Consider the following 18,431-nt stretch of genomic DNA (forward strand, 5'->3'; position numbering starts at 1 on the left):
AAACCCAACTTTGCAACTAATAAAGAGCGGTAAAAATAAAAATGGCTTTCTTTATGATGATTTTCCAATAACAAAAACCGGTGTTTTCGCCGGACAACGGACCGTGTTACACAACTACATACGTCCAGTTTTGTATGTGGCTACCGACATCTACTTACACCCCAGAAAACAATACATCGCATCGTCGCCGAACACGGTGACAACACGGTCCAGTCGACAACCTAAGGGGGAATAACGGCACCACTTTTCAGCCGGGTGTCTTGAAGCCTATGAACACAATACAAGGATAAGATACGGTGTGATACTGTTCTAGAGATCCTAGTCTATTGTACATAGTTGCCCTCACTCTTCCATTTTAAAATACACCTCTATCTATGACCAAAGATAATAGAGTGTATAGATAGTTATTTATTGTCATGGTAAATTATTTAGAAAAGATTGTATTTGGCCTAGTCTCGAGTAGATGGCGTTACTTTTTGATATAAACAAATTTAACACATATCACTGAAAGAATAAGGATCAAAGTCAAATGGTGTTCTAAAAGTTGTAATCTTCTGTCGAAAGACGGCCTGTACGGCCACATCTATATAAATTCTCCACCACCGCCACCTACTGGAATACGTACAAGTTGGTACAAGCGACGAATATTTCAACTGTATGTATGAGTGATTGCGATACGTGGTAAATACCGCTAGATGTCAGCTCGGTTCCCTGTTAAGTATTTGTTTGTTGTAACAGTTTTGTCATCTTTTTGCTTCTACAAATAATGCATTTTTGTAAATGCATTACCTATCGTGAATGGATGTCAACAAATATAAGCACTAATAAAAACGAATATTATACAAGAAATACGTTTGTTTTTAACGCCATCTTGTGTGCGATAGCTGCACCTCATGTATCCTTATTTGAGTCGTTTTGGTTTTACTATTCGTCGCTAGATGTCCACAAGATATGCGTTTGTAGAGTGTAAGTTTTCTTTATGAAATCAAGGCAAAAAATCTGTCAATCTTGAACTAACAGGAATTGTACTGTAATTTTTAATAACGTATCGTTATTCAAACAACCCTTTTCCAACAATAATATATTTCAATGTTTTCGTAGAAATTACCTCTCTAACACAATGAGTATTTGTTCTATGAGATTTTGGCCCTGAGGAAGGATTGACAGGTAAAATCTATGCTGGCGCCATCTGGTTAATACTTCGGCTGGCCAACCCCATTATTTTCATCTCATTTTGACATGATTAAGCGAGTATCTCGCATGTATTGGTGCAAGTAAAAGGCACTGCGAGTTATAATAGCATATCAATTTTACAGATTATTATATTTTATTTACCTATGAGAACTATTCCAAACTTTAAAAATCTTAACTCGATTTGATACTCATTTGACAGTAATGCTAAATCAATATCAAGTCAAGCTTCTCAAAGTGTAAATATGCTTGGGCGTTGCGCAAGCGCGGGCAAGTTACGCAGGATTACTGGAGCACGCAGATTGCTAGGAACTGGTCTAGACTCGACCACTGATAGACTTTCGCAACGCCCTGTAACTGATGCCTGGACGCATGCGCTTCACTGTGTATATACTTGTTTGTGTAGGTACTTTGTCTCGGTATATATGGAGCATGACAGCTTATATAACTACTAATACCTACAACTTTACTCTACAATTTTTATGATATTAGGCGAATGTACAGTGAGCTGCGAAATTGCATTGAGAAGTTATGAATGTAGGTATTCATTCATTGATTAAGTCGCCATGGACTTTTGCGGCTGATGGTACTCTAGACAAGTACCACAAGTAGGTACTTATAGACACTTATGTGACTTATGCACAAAAACTGTTTTGGTCAGAAAACAATCTGTTAGTCAGCTGAAGTCTACTCGTATATTAACCTGCTGATCATCTGATGTTTTTGCTGAACAAAACATATTTTTTACATTAAACTACTTCCCCATATGATACTAAATACTCGTACGAATAGTGTTGTACTCAGCGACACTCATCGTCATCATCGTCGTGGTTATCTATTAGGTACTGAGAAATACGGCGATAGAATTTTCTTGCCCATCGACACTTAAATATTCTACGTATGAGATTATTGAGATTAGTTCTGCACACACGAGTAACTGCCTAACCCCCATTTAAAAACAAGTTTCCGTAAACCGTGGTGGTTTATGCCATATGCACCATATTTGGGGCTAGTTCTGATTTGCAAGATGAAGAAGTACGTAGCTATTGCTAAAACTGACGGGATATCAGATTAGATCATCTGCACACTGCTCAGTGATCTAGTTAACGTAAAATGCGGTAACGCTTTTGCTCCATATGTTTAGGTTTAGATGAAGCAGCGTTACGAAGGTTTTGAAGGATCTTCACCACCACTGAGAATACTTAGATGCTCAACTGTGCGTTTCTCCAGAAACTTCCTGCCTCGCACAGCTAAACTGTGGAATGAATGGACGTGACGCCCGTGGTATTTCCCGACCGATGCCTTCAAGAAAAGAGCATGCTCCTCTCATCTTTATCACTTGTAACTGGTGTTGCTGGAGCCCATGGGCGGCGGTACTTGCTTACCAATATTACCATCAGGCGATTCATCTGCTCGTTTGGCTACTTTGGCTCCAACATCATAAAAAATCAAACTGTATGTCTTTCTATCCATTTCTGGGTCCTGTCTAAAAAGTTTTCTGAAACTTTCGAAACCTGTATCGCACGTAAGTCAAATATTTAATACATTCAGCGAAATTGAATTTCTTGGATGGGCTCCAATCCGTATTATGTAACAAACGTAAGGGACTCCAGCCCGAAATTCTCTTGTGAGAGAATTTAAAGTGATTCTCAAAATAGTGGCATCTTAACCTGTCATCGAGTTTATGAATTGAATGTATGCTCATTTGCTCTTTTTCATATGAAACAAAAATGTTTATAGATAAACAAAAACAATGTTTATCGAGGCCAAGTCATTATTTTTATTTAATACTTATATTGAAAAAAAATAAAGTGTAGGTACCACTTTTCACTGTAACCTGTCTTGTTCAAATGCATCGCTCTTCCAGTTTTAGTTCTTTAGATTTTATAAGCACCAATTAATGTTAATAAAATACCATGCTATATAATAACATAGACAATATCTTTTAAAATGTACGTTGCACGGGTCTTATATATAATTTTTGTACAACAATATGGACGCACGAAGTTTGTCCAAGGATATTTTCACTGTAACCTGTACATCCGCGGTATCGCATCAAACTCAAGCACATAAAATTATATTTAGATCATAACTGTGACAAAATATTAGCTAAGTATCAAATTAACCACCCTAGGGAACCATTATGACCCAAGTGTCGTAGTTTCGGAGAGACAAGACGACGCTTATCATGAATACTGGCACAACTCAAAATGAAATGCTATTGCATTTAATATTATATCTTTTACTGGTAAGATTAAAATCGAACGGCATTTCATTTTGTTTTATGCCACTATTCATGATAAATTTATTTATTTAGTGATTAAAGGCAGAAATCTGGAGTTTGTAACAAAATATTAACTTTAACTTGTCTCGATTATTTTACGAAATTGGTATGGGGCATAATGTAATAATATTATTTTAATTTTGTATGAAGGTATATTCATCTATGTATGCTAAAAGTGAGACATACGTATTATTATCCGTTTAAGAGATAAAATATAAAAGAATGTATTTTTCACTATAACCTGCTTAACTTTAACCTGTGATCAATGTACAGGTTAATGTAAATCTTGACAGGTGATAGTGACTTCTGACCATATATGTACAAGACCTTTGAGTCTATATATGTCCGCTTTCACTAGCATAGTAACGTCAGCTCGTGCTGGCCGTCTGGATGTTCACACAGGAAATGCAGGACGTGATTTTAGACTCTTTCAATTTGATCATAGTTATATTATTTTATATTAAAACTCACTTTCATCATCATCATCATCTCAGCCATAAGACGTCCACTGCTGAACATAGGCCTCACTTTAACCTGCTACAATTCCCTCCTAACCTGTCTAGTGTAATTTTAACCTGTATCTCAAAACTTCAACTTGCCATAATTTCGTTCGTTGAAATTTGGGTTACTTGAAGTATTAAAAATTATTCTCCATTCTTAAAACTGAAACAAAACACAAAAAAAAATTTTCGTTAACCTTAACCTGTAGATGCCACTATTTTGAGAATCACTCTTAAGTGTATTGGCTATAAGTGGCTATGATGTAAGTAGGTACGCTCACAGACTGTTTAAATCTCAAGATTTAAAAGCCTTAAGATGATGACCTCTGAGACAGAGCACGTGCCTACCAGATCCACTATCAGATCAGATCTGCTCACGCCGTTGCAGCTTCACCGATCTCACGCGGATTACGCGGCGCGTACGCACGTAGCGTCAGATTGTGACACCTTCACGGCTCGTAACGCACAAACTGGGTTACTTGCCATCTGGGCAAATAAATATTAGGCCTACATTAGCAGAAAACATATCGTGGTTGAGTTTATCCCTATGTTGGCTATAGTAACCTATGCTGGCGCCATCTACAGAAACCTTTGACAGTTGCCAACCCCATTATCAAAAGCCGCAGACGCACTTTCTTCCTCGACATGACGTCACGCGCACGCGCACGCGCACGCGCGGTGTCATCGTCGGGTGACGTGTTCGGCCACTCCTGCCCATTGAGCTTTTCACTCTGTACACTCGGATGCTTTTATAACTTGCACAGAACAAATTTTGTTGACTGATTTATTGAAAAAAATATCAATTAGGTATACGATATGGTATCTCATAATAAGGACATACTTATATGTATAAAGTCTTTACCTCATGCAATTAATGGGCGTCCTCTTATAGATAACTTGACACCTCTCTCAAACTGAGGAAATGTCAAAATATTTTTTTGCATATCGTTCTCTTGGAAAATATTTTTTTTCGACTTGTTTAGTTGGGAAATGATTAGTTGGATTTTTTTATTTTTGGGATAAATTGTTTGGGATATGAAAATCTGGCAAAAATATTTCGGTAATCCATTAGTAACCCAGTTAAAATGAAAATGCCCAATTAATTATGTTCTCAGATATAACATACGTACATTTAAACCTTTATTCATATTACTTACCTAAACAATTTGAAAATGGCGAAACATTTGTTCTTGAATTATATCAAAATTGGTCGATCCGTTTGAGAGAGGTGTCAAGTTATCTATAAGAGGACGCCCATTAATTGGGTTACTAATGGATTACCGAAATATTTTTGCCAGATTTTCATATCCCAAACAATTTACCCCAAAAATATAAAATCCAACTAATCATTTCCCAACTAAACAAGTCGAAAAAAAATATTTTCCAAGAGAACGATATGCAAAAAAATATTTTGACATTTCCTTACTTTGGCAACATTTATTTTACCAAATTTTAATTACTCGAAAGTATTAGTTGGCAAATAATACAAAAACCATAACAAAACATGACAAATGTAACAGTTATCAAAAAAAGAAATTGCCAATTTTTATTTGAACAAATTTTAATTTCTCCAAATGAGTACTTACCAAAGAATACAAAAACCAAAACTAAACGTGACAAACTATTGTATTTTGTCATTTTCTTATTTTGACAATTATTATTTCACATTTTGTTATTTATTTAATAAATACTTTAAATAATTCCAAATTTAGTAATGCTGTGTGTCGACGAAGCCCCGCTTCTCGCTTCGCGGGGCTTCTATTTTCTGCTCTGAGGAACACAAGGTAACTAACGAACCTATCTAGGTAAAAATACAGGTAATACTGTAGTGTTTTTACAATGCGGGGGGCTCCGATAACAATCCCTTTTTTTAAAGTAAGTGAGACCCGGCAGCCGGTCGACGAAGCCCCGCTTCGCGGGGCTTCTATTTTCTGCTCTAAGGAACACAAGGTAACTAACGAACCTATCTAGGTGGAAATATACGTAATACTGTAGTGTTTTTTCAATGCGGGGGGCTTCGCCCCCCGAGCCCCCCTTTCGGGGGGCTTCGCCCCCCCGTCCCCCCTTTTGGTAGCTTTCGCGTGGTTTAGACTAACGCAACATATTCTAAAGTATGACTTAATTAATAAAAAAACAATTGTTGCATATTACAATCCCTTTTTTTTAAAGCAAGTGAGACTTGGCAACCGCTCTAAGGAACACAAGGTACGTAACTCACGAACCTACCTAGGTAATAGTGGTTTTTTGGGCAGCTTTCGGGCTGTTTAGTTTCCCAAACCAAACTAAGCACCCACTTTACCTAACCTAGCCGTAACACATTTTTAATAACCTAATGTTTTGGATAGACATAATTTGTCCAGTAGTGGTTTTGCAATACATTTGTTTGAACAAACATTTTTTAAGTAAAGATATTTTTGGAAAAAATAATTTTGTCCAGTGATTCATTTGACGAAAATAAATTTGAGCGAACATTTATAGTCTAAGTAAAACATTTGGAAAAAAAACAGTTGGTCTTATAAAAGTTGCAAAGTAATAGTTTGGGAAATGATCATTTGTCGTAAGTATAAGTTTGTTAAATGTTCATATGGGAAAGATTGAGTTGACAAACGTGCAGTTGGTAAAATTTGGTTGGGAAACGAAATTTGGTCAAAAAAGTTTCGGTAAATTAAAAGGATCCCATTTTAACTTGCACTTTAAAGCGCGACTTTAGTCGTGTTTCAGTAACGTCTAACCGTTACATTCCTGACAAAATGTATGAGATTTGACATTGCCCGTCAGTTTTGTAACGATTGCTAACCGGCCGTTAAAGGTGCACAGTTAAGTGAAAATGCCCAATTACCGTCTCCATTATATCCTCTGCCGACTGTACCGCGCGGTAGGTATGCGCGCTTTCGTCCACTCTTGCGCAACACCCATTATCGCCCGAGGGTTTGCTTGCTTAGGAGAGAAGACCACGCGTTACCAAACCTAACACTTATGCTAGATGACAACACTTGTAATTACATAGTTGACGAGACAAACGTTTAGATGAGAGAGATGCTTCTGTGGAGAAATAATTATAAAATACATATCGATAAGCAGATCTTGGGCACCGAAACATTAGCAGAGCTGAGCTGAGGATGCAAGAGGGATTAACGCTAATAAGAGAACGATTTCTTTAGTGAAATTATTGAATCATCCATAAAACTAATACCCAGTCCTGCTGTCTTCACCTAATTTCCCGCTCGGGCCGAAAGCTGAACTTTTGCTGCCGGCGGGCAGAAAGCTGACGCTTGCGCAACCTTCCGGAGCTTCCGTTGATTGGCTGCCAGGGTTTCATTGATAGCGAAGGGAAATTTCAATTTGCTGTGTTCACGACTGCTCGTTTATTGAGTTAGGCAATGTCATGGGTGGTAATATAAGATTAAGAAGATATGTATGCAGATGTAAATAGATATCTTACCTACGTAACATGATCTTTACTTATAACAACCTATACATTTGATCAGTTATCAACGCATGCATTTTGCAGCGACAGACGGGTTTGGCTTGTTAAACTACGAAAGTTAGTTACTTATTTCTCAATAACTTTTGGACACTAATTCAGAAGACCAGGCTAAATGGCCGTAAATGATATCAAACCAGTCACGATGAAAGTCTAGAAATGAACTTCACTAATTATAATATCAATATTATAATTAGTAAACGAACTGTCTCAAAAACTCGCGAAATTTCTAATGAAATAATTAAGGTCATTCAAAATAGCCAAGCGAAGTGGAATTCAAATTAAGAATCGCCTGCATCACAAATGTTCAGATATTCTAATGACTATAAATAACATACTAACTTAAGCTCTTCTTATCTCTATAAACTATAAGTAGGTGCCTAGTAGAGTATATTCCTTATACAAATGCCAAAACGATCCGTCAGCACAGAATCAATAATAGTACTACCGTACAGAACACACTTCCTACAATACCAAAGTTTGACAGCGATTCAGGGACGAATCATGATATCCCTTTGTAATGTATGGCAGTATCCCTTTCGGCTATTTAGGGTTGTCAAAATTCAAGTCATTAACTTATCTGTGGTCGTGCACGCAAAAGGACGTCAAGCGGTGCCAATGCCAACCCTAACAATTGCTCGGAGCAATGCTTAGTCGAACGGAGTCGAGTTTACCCGAAAGGAGATGCGTCTCCCCACTGCCGTGAGACTGTCATGATTGATCGTCAGATGAATGACCATGACGTCATATATTATATCCGTCATTCATTCCGAAAGTGTCAAGTTTCAAATCCGTGTGAGTGTCTCGACCCATCTCAAAATGGTAGCATCAGTTACAAATCATTGTGCATGACATAACCGTCCGTAAGTGGGGTACTTTCTCGCATTCCTATCTCTTCGGTGATTTCGTGCAATGCTATTTATATGCTGTTAATCAAGCTGTAAGTCGAGTAAGCTGTCTACCTATATGTTAATTAATAGTATTACTTCCTGAATTGGCCGCAGGTGTTAATATATATATCGTAATATACCTCGATATTACGAGTAGATATTACGTTCCTACATCGTACGTGGGATTGTAATAATTTCCAAACTTATTAGATGGATCACATTGTACAGCACGGATCAGTACATATTTACCATCTTTTAATAGATAAACAAAAATATATACATTTTCATTTTTCATTTCATTTTCATTTATTCACCATAAAGTAATATGTGCATTACATGGTATGTCGTTACAGGCAATCGAATACTTAAATTAAGTACAATACATTACAATAAGTAGAAATTAATATAAAAGCAATTGTTGTCAATCAAAATAATTATAAAATTTCCCTTCAATAGCCTATTTAACATTAGCAAAGTTATTCATGTCAATATTACAGTTTAAATATTCGGTCACAGAGTAGAAGGCACGCTTCCTGAAATAATTAGATATTTTATTTCTAAAACTATGTATTGGCAGGTTAGTTATTTCCAATGGCAGTTTATTGAACATTTTGATCTTTAAGTAAACGCCCTGTTTTTGACATTTTTTAAGCCGCACCTTTGGTAAAAGCAATTTGTGCTTGGATCGCGTGTTATAATTGTGTATATCAGATAATTTTAGAAGAGAGTCCGCTTGTTTGTGAATTTCTAGCAAGGAATTATAGATAAATAACGAGATTACCGTCATTATGCCTAGTTTTCCAAAGAGAGGTTTGGCTGAGTCTCGTCGGTTGACACCGCACATGATCCTCATAGAACGCTTCTGTAGTACTAGTACTTTTTGAATATCCGATGCATTGCCCCATATAGTTATTGCGTAATTTAGTAAGGATTGAATATACGCATAGTAGACCATCTTTAAAGTTCCTGAATTTATTAGAGGTTTGAGTTTAAGTAACGCAAAATTTGCCGAAGAGAGTTTGCTACAAAGTTTCTGTATGTGATCTTTATGTGTTAATTTGTTATCTATTATATATCCTAAAAACTTATTGCAATCTTGATACTTAAGAGTAGATGGGTTTTTGTCTATTCGAGAATTTGTTATATATTTAACATTTATGGTCTTGTCGGTATTCAGTACTATCCCGTTTGCCTGGAACCAGTTCTGTAGGCTACGTTGGATTTGTATCAGCTCTTCCTCCATTAAGTTGACTTTCGCGTGCCTCACTCCCACGTGAGTGTCGTCAGCAAATAGAGTGACTTGTGCATAGTCTGGAATATTTGATGGTAAATCGTTAACGTATATCAGGAATAACACAGGGCCCAGAATCGAACCCTGTGGTATTCCGACATCATTGTTTTTAAATTCCGATTTGCTTGATCCAACCTGCACGATTTGACTACGTTCTTTCATGTACGATGACATTATATCTAAAGCTGTTCCATTAAAGCCGTAGTACGTGAGCTTCGTCAGAAGAATGTCGTGCCTAAGGCAATCGAACGCCTTAGTCATACCTAAGTCAGTACATACCTAAGTCTTTATGTAGAGCAAATAGACTGTGACAGATACTTGAGATACTTTAGATCGCGAAGTGTAGAGATATCTCTCAATTTGGAAAATAATTGCAGGGTGGCAGATACTTTTGGAGCGTTGTTTCATCCTGTACCTATTGGTGCTGACTGTACCATTATAATTTTTTTTCTGGGACAAATTTATAAAATAAGTACATAGATTAAAGATGATGGCATACCTATTTTTTAGTTTTAACCCTAAAGTTCTTTGAAATGTAATGGCCCTCACTTTTACTACATTTGTTCGTAAAACAAAACAAAACCTTGAAACCGGCTACTTGAGCATTCAAGTAGGTTCCCACGTGAGTCACCTAGTGCTCCTAACGAGCGGTCTAGATCTAGATCTCCTTTTTAGCGGGACCTTGGACCGAGTGACCAGTTAGGCAATATTCGAGCCTCCTGCAATAGGTAGAGCCACCTATACAAGTCATTTGAAACCAGAAAAGAAAAGTTTAAAAGTCCTAGAAGAATGGATTTCGTAAGCTAAATTCTCGTGGAGTGTCTCTCTCTCTCTCTCTCTCTCTACAAGTTGCAGTTCTCAACCGAATCTCGTAAAATTTTGTGATTTTTGTGTCAATTCAGTTTTTGATTTTATTCCCAAGATAAAGAAGCCTTATACAGATGTAGCAATGACGAATCAGATATCGTTTTAAGCAATTACTCTGGTAATTGCTGGAAGCAGTATCTACAATAAAACATAATTTGGAAATGGTTGAACGCAACAAGCCTGCTACTCAACTGGGTAGATTTATCGTCTTCCTGCCATTTAAACACTTATTAAGCCTTGTTAAAATCCTTAGTGATTTTCAAATAGGAACATACGTAATTGCATTTATTTTACGTTCAATTTTTAAATAATTGCATTTCCTAATCCTATTCATTTAAGATATTACAAGAATATGAGATAGTTATGATCTGAACGCATTATATGCTGTTGTTTTTTCACTGATTGTATACATATTTTTTTTGCCGGGCTGGTCTCGCATTCGGCTCGGCCGCTAACTAATAGGGGACCTGCCTACCTGGAGTATTTTTGCACTAATTATGTAATAGTAACAAATACCTATAGAGTTTGAAATACCTACCTAATCCGTGCTCGCATCACATAGATAATCCACATCCATAACAAGTATTTTCCTTAAAGGAAACCTGCAATACATTCCCATTTCATCCTCATAAAGTGTTATCTCACCATCGTATTTAGTAAAACAACTTGTCCAATCTCCCAAAAGTCTGTTCCAACTTGTTCTCAAGCCGTTAAACCCACGCTACTGACGCTACTAAAAAACGTTTGATATCAACTCGTCCTTTTTGGGAGGAAACATAAAAAGTTTTGTAAAAAATGAAAGGAACAGTTAATGTGAGATTGATAGAGCAGAGAGGGATTCTTGTATCGGATATTATAACATCTATCGTATTTAATATAAGAAGTGTAGTCATCAGAAGTAGCGGATCAGAATACGCGCTAAAAGTACTAAGTAGATATTATTCTCCTCGGCCTGATTCGAACTTTAAGATACGTTAAAAATTTGCTAATATACGATGTCGTAACTTTAGCAAATTTTTTAACGTAAGTATCTTAAAATTCGAATCAGACACAGCTTAACAAGTAGAGATAAGTTTCTATATGTAGATATATTTCTACATATTTGGAAAAGTATTCCATGGTGGCAGATACTGTTGGCGCGTTGTTCGGTCCACTACTAAATTGATGCTGGCTGTACCTTTTGATATAAGAATTACGTTTCATTTGCTAATGCAATACATATATCACTTCAATGATTAAATAAATTGTAATTATTAGTACACGCAAACGCTAATTCCTAATTATAACACCTAAAGTAGCGAATATTTCAAACACCAATAAGTCATTAAATTATTAATTATAGCGGTACACAAAAGGAATATTTTCTAAATCTACTTAACGTGAATTAAGTTTTGTAATCTGATTGCAACTGTCACTTATTTGCGTTTGGTCAGACCAGAGACCAGGACATTATAAAGACAGACTGCGTGTAGATAAAGACAACGATTACTCGTATTGTTAAAGAAATTAAAGCTCGAAACAAAATGGGTTTTATCTCAAAATGTTGGCAATTGTCCAAATACACCATATCAGGTACATGGAAATAGAGCAAAGACTTACTTAATTCATATTAATCACAGTCATCATCATACATCATACGTCAGTTATTTGCACATGAAATACTTAGGTAATATTTCGCATCACATCCCGGTTATACCACATCCCACTGTAACAGGTAGGTACCTGTACCTTTTAGCTATTGCGTCATCTGTCTAATACAACACAAGTAACTAAATTTCGTTTGGAGATTGACGGTCTACATAATTTACATATCGTTAGTTCAGTGCAGGAAATATAAATAATGTAAAAACCTCATTAGGCACTATTTAATAATGAATCGTATGCACTAATTATGAAGTACCTATAGGTGCGCTAAAGTGAAATGAAATATAAAAAAGTGTTTGTTATCAAGGTCTAAAGGCTGCTACGAGTACTTACCTTATTATAACTAGCAAATAAAATAGAACATATTTTATGAACTAAAGTTTCTCTAATTTTCTATTTACTATAGCAGCGGTTCTCAAACTTTTTTGGTGACGGAACCCTTTTTGGGCCTGATTATTACACAAAAAATAATATATCAAAACGACACTCACACGTCTCCCTAAAATCCCTAATAAGTTTGAACTACCGGGAGTGGTAAAGAAAAGACATACACGTCGTAACACATTAGCTCATTACCCTCGCCTCGTATCGGTTAATGAGTGATTAGAATTGACACGTTTAAGATTTTGTGTGCCCACCAAAAAAACAAATCAAGTATGTTTATAAAAGTAATCTGATTTGATTAGTTGAATAGCATAACTTGTTAAAATGACCTAACCCCCCAAAAGCCTACCAGCCGGCTCCCTCCCTGCTCCCTGGCAGTCTCAGCCCGCGCGCCGACGCACGCGCACCTCTCCACTCCTGCGCAGCTCCGCTAGACGATGCATTTTTATGGAGAAAATGTGATTCAGTCAACGTTCGGTTGTTAGAATTATTTTGTTCTTGTGACTGTTTTGAAACTGTGTTTGGAATTGTGAATTTTGTGGCGTTTTTAATAAGGTAATTATGTTTTTAATTTTATTTCTTTTTTTTTCTGAAGACTACCAGTACCCTAAAATATAATACACAAATATTCATGTTTGTAACGTCAAATACATTTACCAAGACAAAAACAGTCAGATTCAGATCGACATGATTCTTCAGCTATTTAATTCAGGTGGAATAGAAAATGTCGCATTTTCTTAAAAAAAACCCTACTACTGCGAATATGCTTATAATATTATTCTAGATAAAAACTGGAAAATAAAAACATATTAAACGTTGATCATGTAAACCATTAATGTAAATAGTTGGTTGTTAATGTAAATAGGTTTTAATATATTTTGCATGCCTACTAGTATAAGGTATTGACATTATCTGGACTAATACAATTGCCTCTACCAACTTATCTGTACATAATGTTAAGCAAAATAAACGCATTTCATTTCATTTCAAACGTTGCTATCAAAATGTTACGACATTATGACTGCTCCCGAGCACCCAAATCAAGTTGTAAGGACTCCCATTTTGAGCATTCAATAAAAAAACGCGTTGGTAAGATAGTAACACGGTGTGGTGTTACATCCATAGAAAAACGACCAAATTTCTCATTAATAATAATCTAAAATGTGTGTGTGTCCTGGGACAGGTATTAGTGTAAGTAATAATTCTTCGGTTCATAATTACAATAGATATATTTTTAAATAAAAACAATTGATTAAAAATTTAAAGTCTTGCTAGTCTGAATACGAGTTTATAGAGATATTTGTAACTAAGGAAGAGGATAGGTTCGCTAAGCTATCTTTGTTCGAAAAATTACTTAGCATAAACTTTCCCGTTAATGTTCAGTGTTAACTCCATTTCCAGGATTTTAAAGCCAAAAGAGACATTTTTGTATAAAATCTAATCCATAGATTGACTCGTCGCTAGAACACAAGGTACACCTTTAATCCTGTCTATCAAAAATTGTACCTATGTCAGAAAGTGACGGTTTTTGAGTCACAACACTCACAATGTAGCAAAAATCTAAGTGGCAGGCATCCGGGCGAATGCTAGCTATCAATCTTGTAGATCGCTACCTTCCACACACCGGAACATATAAGCTATATTTAGTGGTCGAGAAGTATGGAGCTTCTCGACCACTTTCACTGTCGGTTCAAGGGCGTGGCGCCGGCACCTGCCACACTACCAGCAACTGGACAGTCTGGACACTATCGAATAACATTGGATTTCATCTAGGTAAATGTGGTCTAGGGTAGCGAAACAAAAGAAGAGATGCTTGGGCGTCTAATCAGAAATTAAGGAAACATGAGCCGTCCTTATATTACCTACTAGGTATATCCTCTAGATATATATCTGATAAATTTATCAATGAACCAGACAGCATGGCGGGCAACTACTTCCACGGTCCTATAAGGGTATAAGGGAACCACCAAAGATAACGTCAAACGTATTAAAAGCATAAATTCTCTATCATAACTTTTCATCTACTTACGCTCGCCGACCAGATTATTTAAATAACACTTGCCTATTAAACCAACTCGGCATTCATAGCCAAATTATGCAAATCGAATCTGTTACTGTCAAAAATAACCGATAGTCAAATCAAAGTTAAAAATCGAAAGTGTCCGTACAGCGTAATGTTGCGTAAACACTAATTACACAATATATCGTTATAGTAATGGATAATAACGCTAATAATGATAACGAGAGCTTATTAATAAGTGATAGAAAGTTTCGGAAGGCCGGGGATTGTGTAGGTGGTTAAGTAAGGATGCAACATATCTGCCAATTCGATTCGGACACAAGTTTAATCAAATTGTAGTATTTTCTAAATGCGACGTTGGGCTATGAGCTATATGTATATTATATTGCTGGTTTTTGCTGCGTTCAGCTCTTTCGACTCGATTCGGGAAATGAATTAGAGATTAACTAGATACGATATAGTAAAGATATGTGACGTTCCACGGCAAAAGATACCTTATGGCGGCTGGCGGCGCGATTCGGGAAATGAATTAGAGACTCACTGAATATGAAATAGTAAAGATATGTGACGTTCCACGGCAAAAGGTACGTTATAGCGGATGGCGCTTACGTCGCATAACGCCGCAATAATATTGGAGCGGCGTTAATAATAGCGTTAGCGCCAATCGCTATAAGGTACCTTTACCCGTGGAACGTCACATATCTTTACTATATCGTATCTAGTTAATCTCTAATTCATTTCCCGAATCGCGCCCTTTTTCTATAAAGTTCTCCAACCCCCCAGGACTCCAGGAGTTGTGGGAACATTAATGTTTGGAAATCGTTATCTTTAAAATCAAATCATTTTAGAGTCCGTCTTAGTTAACTTTGCACCAACTTGAACAGAACAAAGTGAGGGAGTTTCATTATAAACATTAATGATTTGACATTAATGACATTAATGATGACATTGCCACACTTTGTCACTGCAAATGGCATGCAGAGTTGGCTTGCTTGATCCGACTTTAGTGGTGTTTTAATGCAATTCTCATATCAGTAAGATTTATTGGAAAGTGGCTGATTCGTAAGATAAATGATGTCTTTCGATTGTCACTAACAGTCGTAGATTACGGGAAAATTGTTGAAGAGAAAATGGCCACTAAATGGATGGAAGCATTTATTGATTTCCAACTCATAACACGTATCAACTAATTGCAGAATGCACTAGGTATTCGATAGTTTTTACGGCATATAGACGTGGTGTGACTTTAAGAAATTCTTTAATTGGTCATAGAAAACTTAAGTACGTACTTTAAGTTCCTTTTAGGCACCTACTCCAAACAGAGTTTTCTAATTACGCTGCACAAATATATTATATCTATTTATCTACTATTATAGCTCTAGAAAAAAGATAAGCGACAGGTTTTGTTGAGCGCTTCGTTGTGCAATGCAAGATATTACCGAGTTTCAATTGGTAAAGTAAATATAGGTACAAGGACTTGAGCAAAAAGTAACGACAAGCTCAAGGGGCAACATGCTTTTGACTGAAATATCGCGCAATAAAGGTTTCGTTATTTAGCCAGTATTTAGCTATCTGAAAAAAGTGATTGTGTCAAGAGAGAAATGACATTAAATAACGCGAAGCGAGAGCGGCGACTCGACCTTGTTCGGATTAACCTTCGATCGATTAATGAGCATAATTCCATCAATAATTCATGGCCTCTCTCGCCAGATGGTTCCGGGTTTCTAAATATTGGCAGCGAAGAAAGTCCGGATAACAGGTGTTAGGTAACCGTGTAGGTGCGAAGAGACGGTCACAATACAATGTTAACAAGTATTTTGATAGGTGCTTGACATAGTCTTTGTACTTCGCCTGAGGATTATATTCGATAATTGAATTCGACTTTCTGTTAATCATATTGTTACTATGCCTAATTAAAACGTATAAATAAATATTACCTATAGATAATTCTGAAATCTGAGAGACACAAACTAATTTGTAGACGTTAATAAATGTTTTAGACCTCTGAATCCATTTTTTAAATTTTTATTATTTATTAAATGGTGAAATCTTTATTTACCTACCTACTTAATATATTAACTTATTTTATTTGAAACAGATACAAAATATATAAATCATAGATCTAGCCCTAAATTAGCCTGTGGCATTGTTCCCAGGACGCTGGCCGCGTTCCCCCTTTGCACAGTGAGGCTGAGTTTTTGAGCAAAAAAAGGGGCAGCTCGTAGGTCGCCAGATACCCAGACTAGTTTGGTAGAAATTTCTTTTACTAGTTTTTTGGTGTCTGACGACCAGGGACCGAGAGTTTGGTGAAATAGAAAACTCGAATTTACAACAACACAGTTTACTTGACTGTTATAGATACTTATAGAATATAGATATTGGTGGAATATAAGATGACGTAGAAATTATAGAAATAGATGTTGTTAAAGAAGTCACATCTCCGTCTACAGCCGATTCTAACTCGTTTCGAGTTGAAATACTGTACTGTGTATAATATTTACACTTAAGTGAAACGGATACTCAACTAGGTACCTAAGTATTGTCGTATATTTGAGATGTTATCACACTAGAAGAGGCTGTTGTAATATTGACAGTAGCGAGAAAGTTAAGGCCGCTTTGTAACTCAATTTACACGTTGTAAAACTTGTAAAGTGTTACCTCAGCTCTCTCATTTTAAACGTATTACTTGATCTTACCGATATTTCTTTCGATTTTTTTAAGCCGCTTGATTGTTTTGTTAGGCTAAATGTCCTGTGCCTGTTTTTGTGTTACCAATGGAGAAAAATATTTAGTGAGAGAAATGTATTTATTTTTTAACCTTTTTACATGTGTGTGGTCAGAAATCGTGGGTTGGGCTCCACCGCAACCTATGTTGCGCTTCGTTAGCGCTATGTATGTAGAGCAGAAAAAAATATTATCGATAATCTCACTGTGCTCTAAGAATTATACACCTACTTTTTACCCCGGAATTAATCGGGCCGGGGTTCTAGGGGGAAGGGGGTAAGGGTATGTTAACGTCCTAACTCGAGTGCATAATAAATTTAGGGTTTTTTCTCTCTAATCCGTTGTGGTGCGCTATGTGCGGTGCACTAAGTCTTCTCTGCAACGTTTTAGATAAGCTTTGAAGTCCCTGTTGATATAGTCGGTGCCATTATTCGATAGTAATTAGGGTTGTTGACCTAAGAATGTAAATATTCAAGCAGATCGCACGCAGTCGCGGAAGCATTTCCACGCGGGCGACGACGCCGGCGCAGCGCAGGTATGCCGCTGACGCGCGCATCTCGTCGCACGCGATCTTACGAGTATCTAGCGCACTGGGGCACGAGCGTCCATTGTCGCACGACTCACGACAAAAATCTGCACTATTTCTAAGGCCCTCAAAAAACGATATTTAATATTTCTTTATCTGCCTCTATCGCTTGAATGTGCAAGAGCGATAGAGAGACAGATAAGTTTATCGATTTTTCGAAGTTGGCGGTAGGCCCTCTGTACTATGGTGATTGGTGACAAACAAATTGAAACGGAATATTCTTTTCTTCTCATAGAAGTATTTCTCCTGATGTAGAGGATATATTATCCCTTGTATTTTAAACGGGATCTTAGAAAATTTACATTTCAGTATCATGGTCACTGCGTCATCATGGTCTATGATGACGTAGTGTTGCCAGATGGTCACAAAATTCACAATTTTAATCTTTTGTGACCTGTACGAGTGTACGACAATGTCCGTGACTTGTGATTCGGCCGCACTTGGCAGGTCTTCTTTTTATTTTATAATGCAAGGACAAATATATGACTTTTTCAATAAAAAAAACTTACCAATTAACGAAACGTAACTTATGACTCAATAGACCTGGCAACACTGATGACGTTAGC

General features: G+C 36.7%; 1 protein-coding gene across 2 annotated transcripts in view; it reads left to right on the plus strand.

The window, feature by feature from the left end:
* The first annotated feature begins 12,904 nt into the window (after window positions 1-12,904).
* The window catches only part of LOC134801478 (mucin-2-like), a 73,352-nt gene continuing 67,825 nt past the window's right edge, over window positions 12,905-18,431 (plus strand). For both annotated transcript variants that reach the window (XM_063774089.1, XM_063774096.1), the window contains exon 1: window positions 12,905-13,090. The gene's annotated coding sequence lies outside the window, so the exon portion shown is untranslated. The remainder of the gene's footprint in view (window positions 13,091-18,431) is intronic.

Source organism: Cydia splendana, chromosome 2 (assembly GCF_910591565.1).
Source record: "Cydia splendana chromosome 2, ilCydSple1.2, whole genome shotgun sequence".
Classification (NCBI taxonomy): Eukaryota; Metazoa; Arthropoda; class Insecta; order Lepidoptera; family Tortricidae; genus Cydia; species Cydia splendana.